This window comes from Bufo gargarizans, chromosome 1, assembly GCF_014858855.1.
Source record: "Bufo gargarizans isolate SCDJY-AF-19 chromosome 1, ASM1485885v1, whole genome shotgun sequence".
NCBI lineage: Eukaryota > Metazoa > Chordata > Amphibia > Anura > Bufonidae > Bufo > Bufo gargarizans.
In genome coordinates this window covers 379,081,089-379,097,869 of record NC_058080.1, presented here as the reverse complement: position 1 = coordinate 379,097,869, position 16,781 = coordinate 379,081,089, and the positions used below count along the sequence as shown (strand labels likewise).

Here is a 16,781-nt window from a genome sequence, read left to right as displayed (position 1 = left end):
AAATATCAGTGTTTGTAACTTGAAGTGAACTAGACGACTCACTTCACTAGGGGGGCTGTCACATAGGTCAGGTGTCGCAAATACCTAGGACAGTAAACCCCCCTGGCCAGGGTCGCTGAAATTCACTTGAACAGACAAGTAAATCAATAAGGGCAGTTGTTACTCACTTCACTGGGGGCCGCCAAACAGGTATAGTGCAAGTTACCTGAGACAGTACCCCCCCCGCTCCCCCCCCGGCCGAGTCTGCTTCTCGTGGTCTTCAATTTGAAAATTAGTGTCTCCACTCTTGAAATAGGTTTCTTCAAGTACTTTAATAAACAAGGCTCTACGCGTTTTGGGTTTATGCAAAACCCCTTTCTCAGGAGCAAGGTATTCACTAATACATAAAATCACAAAAACTTACATATTAAATAGATTCCCTTACGTCCTAACCAGTGGCACAGATGGGGGTATTCTGCCCCTGTGGACTGGTTAGGACAGGTGGAAGTTTAATGAACAAATAAAAAACACTGGCATGTACACGCCCTCCCTGCCCCCAATAAAGAGGGGCGTAGCCCTCATGCAGTTGTGTTTTTTTCTGTCCTGCGGACAGGACGGGACGGGTGGTGCACTCCCCCCCCCCCCCCCTTGGGGGGGAGAGTGTATTATTTTCCCCTTTTTTGATATTTTTGTTCCCTTTGGGAACTAAGCCGCTCCTTCTATGCGGCCGGAGGACGTGTCTCGGGCCTTGGCTAAGTTTCCGCTCCTGCACTGAGCCCTATCACGCTTGGGCTTACCTCTTTGCCAGGTGGTGTGGCCGGGGCAGGAGCGGGAGCTGCTGGAGCGGCGTCCGCATGTTCTGCTGGGCGCCGCCATCTTGCGGAAGTGACGTCGGGTGACGTCACTTCCGGGTCTGTCTCCGGAGCGCTGCTGCGCTGCCGGGATTGTTCTTTTTGATTATTTAGGGCCGTGGGGGGCCCTTTTGAATGTTTAGGTTCCCTCTCTGGGGCACATAGTTATATTTTGGTCATTGTAGACCAAGTTATAAACCTTAAGATTACCCCGCCCCCTTTGTGGGCGGGACTTTCTTTTTGGCGCCAAAACGACCTATTTAAACTTGGTGAAGCTCCAAGTTCAGTCTCCTGGAGCGCAGCTTGCTGTCAACCTTGAGTGTGGTTTGGTGTTTGGTGCTAGAGAGTCTTGCTACCTCTGTGCTGAAAATCGTTATTTCTATAAAAAAGCTTGTTAGGATCTTCTGGGTAAAGATCCTGAAACTTGCGATTAAGCTTTGTTTCCTTGAATTTTGCTAAATTCATGTTTCTTTAATTTTCAGCCATGTCGTCGACCGGTGACGGAGAGCGAGACCCCGGCAGGAAATCCGCGGGCAAGAGGCGTCATCTGCAGTGCCATGACTGCCAGATTGTCCTGGAGGACTCTTACGACTTCTCCCGCTGCCCACCCTGTAGGGCCAAGTCAATCCCCCAGTTGGAGCCATCTGTCCACGACGTGGTTGATTGGGTGAAGGGATACATGGAGTCCAACATGACCCAGGTCAACGCCTCCATCCAGGAATTGAAGAATGCCCTGGTCGCCAAGCGTCATCGTCCCTCCTCCCCCCATCGTGCGATGGAGGTCTCGGGGGGTCAGGAGGCGAGGGAAGGTTCCGCCTCCTCCTCGGACGAGGAGGATGGATTTTCCTATTTTTTCCCGCTGGAGAAGGCCCAGCGGCTACTAAAGTCCGTCCGGTCGGGGGACCAGGACGTTGACCCGGGGGAAGCCTCATCCTCTGCCTCTAGGGGGCCTAGGGCCTTTAAAGCGGATGATTCTCTCCTATCTCTGATGAAAACAGAGTGGAGAAAGCCAGAAAAGGGTCCAGTGTTGACCAAAAGGTTCAAGGCCGTGTTCCCGGTCAGGGAGGATCAGGTATCTTCCTGGGGGCCTGTCCCGAAGGTGGACATGGCAATTGCAAAATTATCCAGGAGGACCCTGATCCCTTCAGACGACGGGTCAAGTTTGTTGGATCCGATGGACCGGAAGGCGGACTGCGCCCTTAGGCGCGCCTATTCCTCGGCCTCCGCCTCAGTCGCGATTGCGTCGTCCGAAGTGGCGAATTTTCTGAAAACAAGGTTCTCCCAAATTGAGTCTGACCTGGACCATGGGGTCTGGACGACATTCTGGCCTCATGCAAGACGGCCAGCCTTGCCATTGATTACTTGTGCGACGCAGCTCCACAACAACTGAAGCTGGCATCTAAGTCGATGGCCCTTTCAACCGCGGGCAGGCGTCCGCTGTGGTTGAAACCCTGGAAGGCCGATACGACCTCAAAGCACAATCTGTGTGCCATGGCGTACGAACCCGGCAAGCTTTTTGGTGCAGAGCTGGACCAAATAATGGAGGGGCTGTCGGACAAGAAGGGCAAGTCCCTTCCCCAGCAGTCCTTTCGTGGTCGGGGCAGGGGGTATGGTTCCAGAGCGGAACCGCAACCCAGACCCCAGAGGAATTGGGGTTCCCGTAGAGGAGGAAAATCCTCTCGGGGTTCTAGACCCCCCAAGAAGTCCTCGGCGCTCTGATTGCGGGCCTCCTCGAGGCTCTTGGTATTTAGCCGGTCTGACTGGAAATCTCGGGCCCCCTTCTCCCCACATTCCCGTAGGCGGTCGCCTACAACATTTTCTACCTTGTTGGCAGGATCATATCCAGGACAGTTGGGTCCTGCGTGTAATTTCTCAGGGCTACCTGGTAGACTTGAGCAGTCGGCCTCTGGACAAATTTGTCCAGACAAGGCTTCTTCCCAGCAACAAGCAGAAGATTCTAGAAAGTTACGTACTAGAATACTTCCAGAAGGGGGCCTTAGAGGAGGTTCCTCTCCAAGAGAGGGGAACAGGTATCTACTCCCCAGTTTTCCTGGTACCCAAGAGTACCGGAGGGTGGAGAATGATTATAGATCTGAGGTTCTTCAACCGTTTCATAAGACAAAAGAAGTTCCGTATGGAAACTATCCAGTCAGTGACCAATCTTCTTATGCCGGGAGATTTCCTGGCAACCTTGGACCTCAAGGATGCTTATCTCCATATTCCCATCCATCCTGGGTCCAGAAGATTCTTAAGGATCGCGGTAAACATCGGGGGGGTCCTAAAGCATTTTCAGTTTGTGGCCCTCCCGTTTGGGATTTCTTCAGCCCCACACACTTTCACCAAAGTGGTGGTCTCTGTGGTGGCCGCACTAAGACTTCAAGGCTTGAGCATAGTTCCATACCTGGACGACTGGCTCCTCAGAGCTCCTTCCCAAGCGATCCTGTCCCAACACATCCAACAGGCTGTTACATTCCTACATCTGTTAGGATGGATAATCAATTGGGACAAATCCCAACTCCAGCCAGCCACCTCAGTAAGGTTCCTGGGGTTCATGGTGGATTCAGTCAGGATGACGATTCATCTCACTCCCGAAAGAAGGCAAACCGTACAACAGACAGCCCGTTCCCTCTCTGTACCAAAACAGGTAACAATCCGAACGTGGATGAGGATGTTGGGACTAATGTCTTCAACCGCAGAGGCGGTACCTTGGGCATTATGGCATCTACGTCCGCTCCAGTCGGAAGTATTAGCCAAGTGGAATCACAGTCCGGTAGGACTCAATTCCGTGCTCTCCCTGCCTTACAAAGTCCGATCCTCTCTGAGGTGGTGGTCCCACCTCATGGACGGCAAGTCCCTGATCCAGCCCTCTTGGATCATACTTACTTCAGACGCATCCCTAGTAGGCTGGGGTGCGCATCTTCAGGACAAAACAGTCCAGGGAACTTGGACACCTCAGGAGAGGTTATTGTCATCGAATCTCCTGGAGATCAGAGCAATCAGACTAGCTCTTCTTCATTTTGCTCCCATCATCCGAGGGAAGGCAGTGAAGGTACAGTCAGACAGCATGACAGCTGTGTTGTATATCAACAAGCAGGGAGGCACGAGGTCACAAAGTCTCCTGAGAGAGATAGGGGTGATTTTGGATTGGGCAGAACTGAACCTCACCCACTTATCAGCCGTTCACATTCGCGGAGTTCACAATGTGATTGCGGATCGCCTGAGCCGAGGTCTTCCAACCGGAGAATGGTCACTTCATCCAGAGGTCTTCAAGGAGATAACACTCAGGTGGGGCATGCCAGAGATCGATCTCATGGCAACGAGGTTCAACACCAAGGTGGAGAGGTATTGCTCCCTTTACAGGGAGGACAACCCGGTGGCAATAGATGCACTGTCAATCCCATGGAGGTTCAGGCTGGCCTACATCTTCCCTCCAATTTCCTTGATACCAAGGGTCTTGATGAAAATCAGGCAGGACCAAGCGTCAGTTATCGCCATTATCCCATACTGGCCGAAAAGAGCTTGGTTTACCCAACTCCTACAGATGAGTCGGGGTCAATTTCTGAGGCTTCCCCCAGAGAGAGTACTGGTGTCGGGGGGCACCCAGGTCTCCTCAAATCTTCAAATGTTCAACCTGACAGCCTGGAGGTTGATCAGTCCCTTCCAAGGATAGAAGGGCTATCGGGGTCTGTCTTGAGAACCCTGGAGCACTCCAGATCAGAAGCGACCAACAAGGCCTACTCCAGAATCTGGAAGATTTTTTCGTCCTGGTGTGCTAGGCATCAGCAAACATCCGCTGAAGCTTCCATCCCGATGATCCTACAGTTTCTACAGGACGGTCTGGACAGGGGGCTATCACCCGCTACCCTTAAAGTGCAGATCTCAGCAATCTCTGCTTGTCTCAACAGAGCTGTTTCTCAAGACCCCCTTATCAAGAGATTCCTGAAGGGAGCCTCAAGATTAAAGCCTACAGTAATCAGACCCATCCCGGTTTGGGATTTATCGGTCGTGCTCAGGGGGTTATCATCTCCCCCCTTTGAGCCCCTAGAGGAGGCGGGATTCAGGTTTCTAACCTGGAAGATCACCTTCTTGTTGGCTGTTACCTCTGCAAAGCGAGTTGGGGAACTCCAGGCTTTTTCTGCCTTTGAGCCTTATACAAAGTTCCTGCAGGATCGGGTACTCCTCAAATTTTTACCTACCTTCATCCCAAAGGTTCCCTCCTTTGACAATATTAACCAGGTGATCTCCCTACCAACATTGGCTCCATCCCCCTCCTCTGAGGAAAGAGGGCTCCATACCCTCGACATTGCGAGATGTCTTAGGATTTACCTGGAACGCTCCAAGGTATTTAGGAAGGATGAAAACCTCCTTATCCTTTTTTCCGGTACCCATAAGGGGAGGAAAGCCTCTAAGCCCTCCATCAGTCGCTGGATTAAAGAGGCAATTCGGGAGTCCTATATGTCTCAGGGCTCGGAGCCCCCTGAATTTGTAAGGGCCCACTCTACTCGAGCAGTGGCCACTTCTTTTGCAGAGAGAAGCTCGATCCCATTGGATGTGATCTGTAAGTCAGCTTCTTGGAGTTCTCACTCCACTTTTATCTCACACTATAGAGTGGATACTAGAATACATGGTTATTCCTCATTTGGCCGGACAGTGTTATCTTCCGCCAGGCATGAGGACCCTCCCATGGGGGTTTCTACTTGCTAAATCCCCATCTGTGCCACTGGTTAGGACGTAAGGGAATCGTTAATTTCTAACGATAATTTGTTTTCCCTTAGTCCTAACAGTGGCACACAAATTTCCCCCCCTTGTTTATTATTATTATTATTAGTATTTTTTGTCTACTTGTTATTACACAACTGCATGAGGGCTACGCCCCTCTTTATTGGGGGCAGGGAGGGCGTGTACATGCCAGTGTTTTTTATTTGTTCATTAAACTTCCACCTGTCCTAACCAGTCCACAGGGGCAGAATACCCCCATCTGTGCCACTGTTAGGACTAAGGGAAAACAAATTATCGTTAGAAATTAACGATTCCTCTCACCAATGTCTCTAATTCCCACGCTCAGGGAACGAAAAAGGGCGGGAAATCGCGTCCAAACACAGCCTCCGGTCGGTGGAACGCATCCAGAATCCGGAAATCGCGTATCTACCGCGACTTCCGGTTCTATGGAACGCATGCCGGCTGCGCGTGGAACGCACACCGGATCAGGGGAACGTCACTTCCTGTCTCGGTGCGCTCCAGATAATGGAACGCACCGGCAGGGGGAGAGAAGAAAGGGGAGGGACGCCTGTCAGTATCGGCGTCCATCCCTTTCTGCCAGCCGCCTGCTGATGGGATCTAGGAGGAGGAGAGAATTAGAATAGTAGATATCTACCTCCTATCAGATTATTGCTATATTCATATAAAAATATATATAGGGCCCCCTGATAAGGGTTATTTCATGATTCGGGGAGGTATAATATATAAATGATTTAATAGATCTACAAAAATATAATATGGGGAGATATAATATATAAATGATTTCATGAATTTACCAAAAATATTAATATGACGAGGCTAATGAATGTATGGATATAAAAAGACACAAATATATATATATATATATATATATATATATATCTATGAATCATAAAAAATCTTCATAAAAATTTATAATAAAAAATTCATGCTAAGAAATATATTTTTAAAAAAAAGCACGGGTGGTCGATGCATTGGTGTAGAGGAACAAAAAAGGGAAGAAAAATAAATCTATTGTGAATATATAATTTGCATGTAAATAATTCATAAAAAATCCGTAGATAAAAATATATGTATAAATGGTCAATAGTAATATCAATATAATCAAATATAATCTTTTCCAAAGTATATGAAATATAAAAGATAAAATAAAATTATATATCAGTTTCATCTTCAATAAAAATGTATGAAATAGTGTATGGACAACTCATACAATCTCTTCTCAGGTAGATGTTTGCTTTCTCGGTCCAGAAGCTAGTAATTAGCGTATTTTAAGGCCTCATTGAGACCAAATGGTGAAAGTGTATTTAATTTATATATCCAAAACATCTCATTTCTTTATAGTGTCTGATAGGATTGTGGAACCCATTCCAACGGAGTGACTTTTAGGTCCTTAGAGTCACCCTCGTGGTGCAGTGAGAAGTGTTTAGACACACTATGTGTGATCACCTTCCGTTCTATGTTCGAGCGATGTTCATTCATACGCTCCCTCAGAGCCTGTATAGTATGACCCACATATAAAAGCTTGCAGGGACACTCTAATAAATAGATAACATAGGAAGTGTTACAATTCATTGCTTGTTTTAGGGAAATCGGTTCTCTTGGTGGCGAGAGGATCAGTGTTTTTCCACAATGTATCATTGGACAGCACTTACACTTTCTTGAGCCGCATTTAGATGATCCTATATCGCTCATCAGACCTTTATAGTCTGTTTGTTTAGTTTTCTGAGGTAGTTTGGGACATGAGGGTGCTAATATATTTTTTAGGGTTTTTGCTCTGCGGAACGTTAGAGTAGGAGCTGATGGGATTGTTTTTTCCATAATTGGATCTTTCAATAGGATTTTCCAGTGCTTGTTAATTATTTTCCTAATATTTGCATTGCAATTGTTATAATTAGTAGTTAGACTTACATTCGTATATTTTTGTTGGATTTCTTTTTTGTAGTTTTTGTAAGGCTCTCTTTTTGGCTTTCTTTCAAGATTCTAGCTTCGGATTCCGATATTAATTTGTTGGGATAGCCTTTCTCCTTAAATCTTTCTTTCAGAATATCTAACTGTTCTTTCATAGTAGTATCATCACTGCAATTTCTGCGGATCCTTTTCATTTGGCCGTAGGGAATATTAGTTTTCCATCTCTGATGGTGACAGCTTTTAAAGTTAAGATAACTGTTCGTGTCGACTTTTTTAAAATGTGTTTTTGTGGTTATGGTCTTGTTGATGATTTCTATATGTAGATCTAAAAATATGGCCTCCATATTGTGATGGTCTACAGTAAACTTGAGGTTCCATTCGTTGGTATTTATTTTATCTACATAAGAAGTCAATTCCTTTTCTCCCCCATTCCAAATTAAAATATCGTCGATAAAACGCTTATAAAACCGAATGTTTGGATGTGTCAAAAGTCCGATTTCTCTCTCAAATCCCCCCATAAATAAATTTGCATAAGCTGGCGCGAATTTGGTCCCCATTTCCGTACCTTTTTTCTGTTGGTATATTGTGTTCTGGAAAGAAAAATAATTGTGTTTAAGAATAAAGTCTATGGATTTTAGTATGAATGATCTTTGTGTAATTGGCATCAGGGGATCTAGGTTAAGAACTTTTTCTATTTCTCTAAGCCCTAAATTATGTGGAATATTGCTGTAGAAGAAGCCATATTATCATGGATGCTATTATCAGTCTCATGCAGTTTATCAACCTCATGCACATGAACATTGCTACAACCTATTAGGAGCACAATCACTTTTTGCTCAAGAGATTATAAGATTATGATTAAAGTGATGGGCTACTGTCAGAGTAATATAACAGTATGACAGATAAGTCTGGCGGCGAGGTGGAGTAATAAAATAATTAACTGTTTAATATACAATGCTTTTTATCCTTGGTTTAAGATTCTAACTCCATATAAAATTGCTATATAGTATAGGGTTTTAATACCTCTTCAAGTTACTGTACATACCACTTAGGCCCCAGTTACGTGGCATTTTTGCCAGTGGATTTTTGTTGTTTGTTGCGAGTGGGAGGCAGCACTGGATATCGCGGATTGGCGGTTCAAATCTGCATACGCACTGAGAACAGACGTGTCCGTTCTTCAGCACTGCCTCCCATTGAAATCAATTGGAGCGAAAAACCAGACGGCCGCTTTTGAACTGTACAGTGTTCTTAGATAATTCTATAAATATGGAGAGGTTATGAAAAATAACTTTGCTGAACACGTCTGTTCTCAGTGCGTATGCTGATTTGAACCGCCAATCCGCGATATCCAGTGCTGCCTCCCACTGGCAACAAACAAAAATCCACTGGCAAAAATGCCACCTAACTGGGTCCCAATGTCACCACCAGACATCTGAGAAGCTCTGACAGATGCCTTTCAGAACCTCCTCCTTGAGCTTCCTTTGTTTTGCTTTCAGTTCCTTATCTCGTTAGCCTCGCTCAGCTGTCATGTAGTTGTACTGATTGCATCCCTTTAAATTCCTCCCCATAGTGCATCAGTTTGCGGTTTATATTACTTCCTGGAGTGTGTGTGCATGCTGATCCTAATTCCCAGTCTTCTACAAGATAAGTGTTGTGCATTCATTTGTGTTTTTCTGTTTGCTGGATCCCAGGTGACCCTGACTCCCTCTGTATCTAGTGTAGGGAGCCGGTGGTCGTGTCCCCTCACTATTGTAGGGTGTTCAGGTGTTATACAGTCGAGGTACGAGGATATGCGATCATCTACCATTGGGATTTTCGCATAGGCTGAGCAGTAAGGGAGAGAGCCAGGTCTTATGCAGGGGACTCCCTTTTTGTTCGTTTTGAATCCAGTGAGTCATATATTCATTTTGTGTTGTCTTGTTTCCTGTACACATTTTGTGACATTATAAACCGCCAAAACCGTCTCAAGCATGGATCCGGTTTCACTTTTGACTGAACGCTTCCAGGGTCTTTCATTGGAGGTAGCAGATCTCCGTAAGACTCTTTCTCAGTTTCAAGTGACCGGTTCAGCTTGCGTTCATGGAGTTTCTGAGCCTAAGATCTCGCTCCCGGATACGTTCTCCGGGGGTAGTGAGAATTTTGTGCGTTTTAGAGAGGCTTGCAAACTCAATTTTCGCCTTCTTCCCCATTCCTCTGGTGATGAGGAACGGAGGGTGGGGATCATTATATCGCTGCTCAGGGGTAACGCTCAGTCGTGGGCTTTTTCGCTGCCGGTGGGGGCACGGCCCCTCCGTTCAGTGGATGAATTCTTTTTAGCCCTGGGTCAGATATATGACGATCCGGATCGTATTGCTTTGGCTGAGTCTAGACTACGTCTGTTATGCCAGGGTAAACAATCTGCAGAGATATACTGCTCAGAATTTCGGAGATGGGCAGCTGATACTGGTTGGAATGATGCTGCACTCCAAAGTCAATTTTGCCATGGTCTTTCAGAGGGATTGAAAGATGCATTTGCCTTTCATGAGAGGCCTACCTCCTTGGACTCTGCCATGTCTCAGGCCATTCGTATTGACAGGCGTCTTAGAGAGAGAGGAGAGATCACTCCTTCCTGTCATACTCAATCCCAGGACAGTGCAGCGGTCTCATTCTGTGCGCAGGGGTCTCAGTCGCTGTCAACCCCTTCTGAGCAGGAGCCCATGCAGCTGGGGTTGATTGCCTCTGACAATAGAAGATTCAGCCCGCATGGGAAGGTTTGTTTTTGTTGTGGAGGTATAAATCATTTGGCAAATGTTTGTCCCTCTAGGAGATTCAGGCAGTTTTTTGGGAGTAATAAAGAAACAAGAAGGAAAAAATCCTTTAAAAATGTTCCATCTGTTAACATTGGCAGGGTTGAGGCGGAAATTGAAGGTTTTCTGTTTGCTTCTAGTTCCCGTTTTGTACTGCCTGCCAGGGTGGCGCTAGAGAGCAAGAACATTTTTTGTGAGATTTTTGTAGATAGTGGAGCAGCTGTCAATCTCATTGATAATCAATTTGCGATAACTCATGGTTTCCAGGTATGCACTTTGGGAAAGGATATTCCTGTTTTTGCTATTGATTCCGCTCCACTTTCTCGGAAATCATTAAAGGGCATAGTTCACAATATCCATTTAATTGTGAGTGATGCTCATGTTGAGGATGTGTCATGTTTCGTCCTTAGCGGATTGCCTACTCCTCTAGTGTTGGGGCTACCCTGGCTCACTAAACATAACCCCACCATTGATTGGCAAGCGAGGCAAATAAATGGTTGGAGTGACTTTTGCAGAGAGAATTGCCTCACGACATCTGTTTCTGAGGTTTCTACTAAGACTGTACCATCTTTTCTCTCTGAATTTTCGGATGTCTTCTCTGAGAGTGGAGTTCAGGATTTGCCCCCGCACAGGGAGTACGATTGCCCTATTAATCTCATCCCAGGCGCCAAGCTGCCTAAATCTCGTTTATACAATCTCTCCCAACCTGAAAGGGTCGCTATGCGTGCTTATATCTCTGAGAGTCTGAGAAAAGGACACATATGACCCTCGAAGTCACCTGTTGCCGCTGGTTTTTTCTTTGTTAAGAAAAAAGATGGTTCTTTAAGACCTTGTCTGGATTTCAGGGAGCTGAACAGTATCACAATTCGTGACCCTTATCCGCTTCCTCTGATCCCGGACCTGTTTAACCAGATTGTTGGGGCTAAAGTTTTTTCCAAATTAGATCTAAGAGGGGCATACAACCTGGTCAGGGTCAGAGAAGGAGACGAATGGAAGACGGCCTTCAATACCCCTGAGGGCCATTTTGAGAATTTGGTTATGCCTTTTGGTTTGATGAATGCTCCAGCCGTTTTTCAGCATTTTGTGAACAGCATTTTTTATCATTTAATGGGGAAATTTGTATTCGTGTATTTGGATGACATTTAGATTTTTTCTCCCGATTTCAAAACTCATAAGGAACACTTACGTCAGGTCTTGCTCATCCTGCGGGAGAAGAAATTATACGCGAAACTGGAAAAATGTGTGTTTGCGGTTCCAGAAATTCAATTTCTGGGGTTTCTTCTCTCCGCTTCTGGTTTTCGCATGGACCCCGCGAAGGTCCGCGCTGTGCTTGAGTGGGAGCTTCCTGAGAATCAGAAGGCGCTGATGCGTTTTTTGGGCTTTGACAATTATTACAGGAAGTTTATTTTGAATTATTCCTCTGTTGTTAAACCACTCACTGATATGACCAGAAAGGGGGTAGATTTTTCTTCCTGGTCGGTAGAGGCGCGTAAGGCCTTTTCTAATATCAAGGAGAGTTTTGCTTCCGCTCCCATCTTGGTACAACCTGATATTGCTCTACCCTTCATAGTTGAGGTTGATGCTTCTGAGGTGGGTGTGGTCTTGTCTCAGGGTTCCTCTCCTGCCAAATGGCGACCGTGTGCCTTTTTCTCGAAGAAACTCTCCTCCGCAGAGAGAAATTACGATGTGGGAGATAGGGAGTTGTTGGCCATCAAGTTGGCTTTTGAGGAATGGCGCCATTGGCTAGAGGGAGCCAGACACCCTATTACCGTGTTTACTGACCATAAAAATCTGGCCTACTTGGAGTCAGCCAAGCGTCTGAACCCGAGACAGGCCAGATGGTCTTTGTTATTTTCAACGTTTAATTTTGTTGTCACGTTCCGCCCTGGGGTTAAGAATGTGAAGGCAGATGCCCTGTCACATTGTTTTCCGGGAGGTGGGAATTTTGAAGACCCAGGTCCCACTTTGGCTGAAGGTGTGGTGGTCTCTGCTCTTTTTCTTGAATTGGAGGCAGAGGTGCAGGTAGCCCAGTCAGAGGCTCCTGATCTTTGTGCTCCTGGGAGGTTGTTTGTGCCTCTCGCTTTAAGACAAAAGATTTTTAAGGAACACGACGATACGGTCCTTGCTGGGCACCCGGGGGCAAGAGCCACAGTGGATCTCATCGCTCGGAGATTCTGGTGGCCGGCGCTTCGTAAGTCGGTTGAGGGTTTTGTGGCAGCCTGCGAGACCTGCGCTCGTGCCAAAGTACCTCATTCACGGCCATCAGGTCCTCTCCTTCCCTTACCCATTCCTTCCCGTCCTTGGACACATCTGTCCATGGACTTCATAACGAACCTACCTCGTTCCTCGGGGACGACTGTAATTCTGGTGGTGGACCGTTTTAGCAAAATGGTGCATTTCATCCCTTTTCCTGGCTTGCCCAATGCTAAGACGCTGGCGCAGGCATTTATTGATCACATTGTCAAATTGCATGGTATTCCTTCAGACATAGTCTCTGATAGGGGCACGCAGTTTGTTTCCAGATTCTGGAAGGCTTTCTGTTCTCGCTTGGGGGTTCGGTTGTCATTCTCTTCTGCTTTCCACCCGCAGTCGAATGGCCAGACAGAGCGCGTCAATCTGAATCTTGAGACATATCTGCGCTGTTTTGTGGCGGAGAATCAGGAGGATTGGTGTTCTTTTTTTGTCCCTTGCTGAGTTTGCTTTAAATAACCGTCGTCAGGAGTCCTCTGATAAGTCACCATTTTTTGGTGCATATGGGTTTCATCCGCAGTTTGGGACATTCTCTGGAGAGGGGTCTTCTGGTTTACCTGATGAGGACAGATTCTCCTCGTCTTTGTCATCTATTTGGCAAAAGATTCAGGATAATCTAAAGAGCATGAGTGAGAGATATAAGCATGTGGCAGATAAGAGACGTGTGCCTGGTCCGGACCTGAATGTTGGTGATCTGGTGTGGTTGTCTACTAAGAATATCAAATTGAAGGTTCCCTCCTGGAAGTTGGGTCCTAAGTTTATTGGGCCTTACAAAATCTTGTCTGTCATCAATCCTGTTGCCTACCGTCTTGATCTTCCTCAGACTTGGAAGATCCATAATGTTTTTCATAAGTCCTTATTAAAACCTTATTTCCAACCCATTGTACCCTCGTCTTTGCCTCCTCCTCCGATTGTGGTTGATGGTAATCTTGAATTTCAGGTCTCTAGGATTGTGGATTCTCGTGTTGTCCGCGGTTCTCTCCAGTACCTCGTTCATTGGGAGGGTTATGGTCCTGAGGAGAGGATGTGGATCCCAGTGACGGACATTAAGGCCACTCGTCTCATCAGGGCTTTCCATAGGTCCCATCCTGAGAAGGTGGGCTCTGAGTGTCCGAAGTCCACTCGTTGAAGGAGGGGTACTGTCACCACCAGACATCTGAGAAGCTCTGACAGATGCCTTTCAGAACCTCATCCTTGAGCTTCCTTTGTTTTGCTTTCAGTTCCTCATCTCGTTAGCCTCGCTCAGCTGTCATGTAGTTGTACTGATTGCATCCCTTTAAATTCTCCCCATAGTGCATCAGTTTGCAGTTTATATTACTTCCTGGAGTGTGTGTGCATGCTGATCCTACTTCCCAGTCTTCTACAAGATAAGTGTTGTGCATTCATTTGTGTTTTTCTGTTTGCTGGATCCCAGGTGACCCTGACTCCCTCCGTATCTAGTGTAGGGAGCCGGTGGTCGTGTCCCCTCACTATTGTAGGGTGTTCAGGTGTTATACAGTCGAGGTACGAGGATATGCGATCATCTACCATTTGGATTTTCGCATAGGCTGAGCAGTAAGGGAGAGAGCCAGGTCTTATGCAGGGGTCTCCCTTTTTGTTCCTTAGTTTTGGATCCAGTGAGTCATATATTCATTTTGTGTTGTCTTGTTTCCTGTACACATTCCGTGACACCTAAGTGGTATGTAACGTGGGGGGCGCCAGGCAGCAAGCACTTCAATGAGGGCCACGGGAGCCTATGGCTCCCATCTCCTCCGTTCTTCCTCATAGGCTTCAGGCTAGTGGCCTGAAGCCTATGAGGCAGTAGAGCAACTGTAGTGTCTAGAATGGAGTTGATCCTAGGAGGTATAATGTCAGAGGAAGAGGCAGAGTCTTGTCATCCAGGGGGCTGGGCCTAAAGATGTGCGGGGAAAGTCTACAGAGTAGGATGATGGAGAGAGGAGCAGAGGCTGCAGGTCAGTATGTGGAGGAGAATAGTGACTGTTATTTTTACTTTGGGGGCTTTTTGCAGGGACTGAAGGGAGGAGGAATAATCTTTGTATTGGAGACTGTATGTTATAGGGGTCTGAAGAGAAGGTAGGGGGGTGATATTATTTACATGGTACTGTATGCTGGAGGGGCTGAAGGCAGGGGGTGATATTATTTTACATGGGACTGTATGCTGGAGGAGCTGAAGGCAGGAAGAGTGGTGAATTTTACATGGGACTGTTTGCAAGAAGGGCTGGAAGGCAGGGGGAGTGATGTATCTTATGGGACTGTATGCTGGAGGGGCTTAAGGCCAGCAGTGAAGAGAGGGAGGGTGATATTATTTACATGGGCTGTATGCTGGAGGGGCTGAAGGCAGAGGGAGTTTTGTATTTTACATGGGACTGTATGTTGGAGGTGCTGAAAGCGGGGAGTAATGTATTTTACATGTGACTGTATGCTGGAGGGGCTAAGGCAGGAAAGTGATGTGTCTTACATTGGACTGTATGCTGGAGGGGCTAAGGGCAGGGGGAGTTATGTATTTTACATGTGACTGTATACTGGAGGGGCTGAAGGCAGGACGAGTGATGCATTTTACATGGGACAGTTTACAAGAAGGGCTGGAAGGCAGGGGTGTGATGTATCTTACATGGGACTGTATGCTGGAGGGGCTGAAGGCAGACGGCAAAGAGAGGGAGTGTGATATTATTTACATAGGACTGTATGTTGGAGGGGCTGAAGGCGGGAGGGATGTATTTTACATGAGACTTTATGCTGGAGGGGCTGAAGGCAGGGAAGTGATGTGTTTTACATGGGGCTGTATGCTGGAGGGGCTGAAGGCAGGAGAGTGATGTATCTTATATGGGACTGTATGCTGGAGGGGCTGAAGGCAGACGGCAAAGAGAGGGAGTGTGATATTATTTACATAGGACTGTATGCTGGAGGGGCTGAAGGCAGGAGAGTGATGTGTCTCACATGGGACAGTATGCTGGAGGGACTGAAGGCAGGGGGAAGGTTGTATCTTACATGGGACTGTATGCTGGAGGGGCTGAAGGCAGGGGGAAGGTTGTATCTTACATGGGACTTTATGCTGGAGGGGCTGAAGGGGGGATAATTATTACTATAATACTACAGAGGAGGCCATTATAATATTATTAATACAGAGGGGTCAGTATATATTATAATTATACAGAGGGCATTATAGTTATGAGCACTACGGGGGAGGGTAGGTCTGTTATCTGAGGATGATAGTAAAGTGAAAAATCCAAATAATGTTCTGTGAAACTACAGAGACGAGACACGGCTGAAAGAAGTTATCATGACGGTCCTATCTCCGAATGAAGATCCTGAGGAAAGTCTACATCACAGGAGATGTTACTGGATGTAACAGGTATGGTGCGGTATTCTCCTGTATATTTCATAGCAATGTATGTTATGGCCATCCAAATATCTGTTTTGGGGGCTGGAAATAGAATTAGGGCCACACTGCCAAAGCCTGGCCCCAGAGTTCAGGTCACACTGTGTGTGTTCTGAATTCTGGGGCCTCACACCCATCTACTACATTATCTGTACTCAGAGAGTTATCCCTGTGTTATATAGGACTGCAGCTAACATCTATTACATTATCTGAACTCAGAGAGTTATCCCTGTGTTATCTGTGGTGTTACATAGGACTGCAGCTAACATCTATTACATTATCTGAACTCAGAGAGTTATCCCTGTGTTATCTGAAGTGTTACATAGGACTGCAGGTAACATCTACTACATTATCTGTACTCAGAGAGTTATCACCATGTTATCTGTGGTGTTACGTAGGACTGCAGGTACTGTAAAAAAGGGGCGTGGTCACAGGTTGGGGAGCGCAATACTTGGCTTGCCCCGGGTGCTCGCAAGCCACGCTACGCCACTGCTATCACTGCCCCTAACACTCAGCTACTATATAACTCCTCCCACCCAGATAGTTACATAATCTCTCCCCCAATACTACCCCTGTTGCTGTGTTGAAATGCCCATGGACATAACAGGACACAAGAAAACTGCACAGACATCATGGTCATGTGAAATGGATACTGTGTTTTACGTTTTTTTTTTAACAACTGTTGAAGTTGTCCAACAGTTTTAATTACAAGTACTGTACTGTGAAAAAGGAATATGTGGAAAAAATGAACAAAATAGAAATGTGAATCAAATCAATATTTGGTGTGAGCACCCTATGCCTTCAAAACAGCGTAAATTTTTTAATGTAAAAAAATACAGACAGATACTTATTCATCATGCAGTATTAGCAGGGGGTGTCTGATTGGCT

The 16,781-nt window shown here is 46.4% G+C and overlaps 1 protein-coding gene across 8 annotated transcripts in view; it reads right to left on the bottom strand.

The window, feature by feature from the left end:
- The window catches only part of LOC122931150 (colorectal mutant cancer protein-like), a 166,454-nt gene that overhangs the window by 101,068 nt on the left and 48,605 nt on the right, over positions 1 to 16,781 (bottom strand). The gene's annotated exons all lie outside the window — the stretch shown is intronic.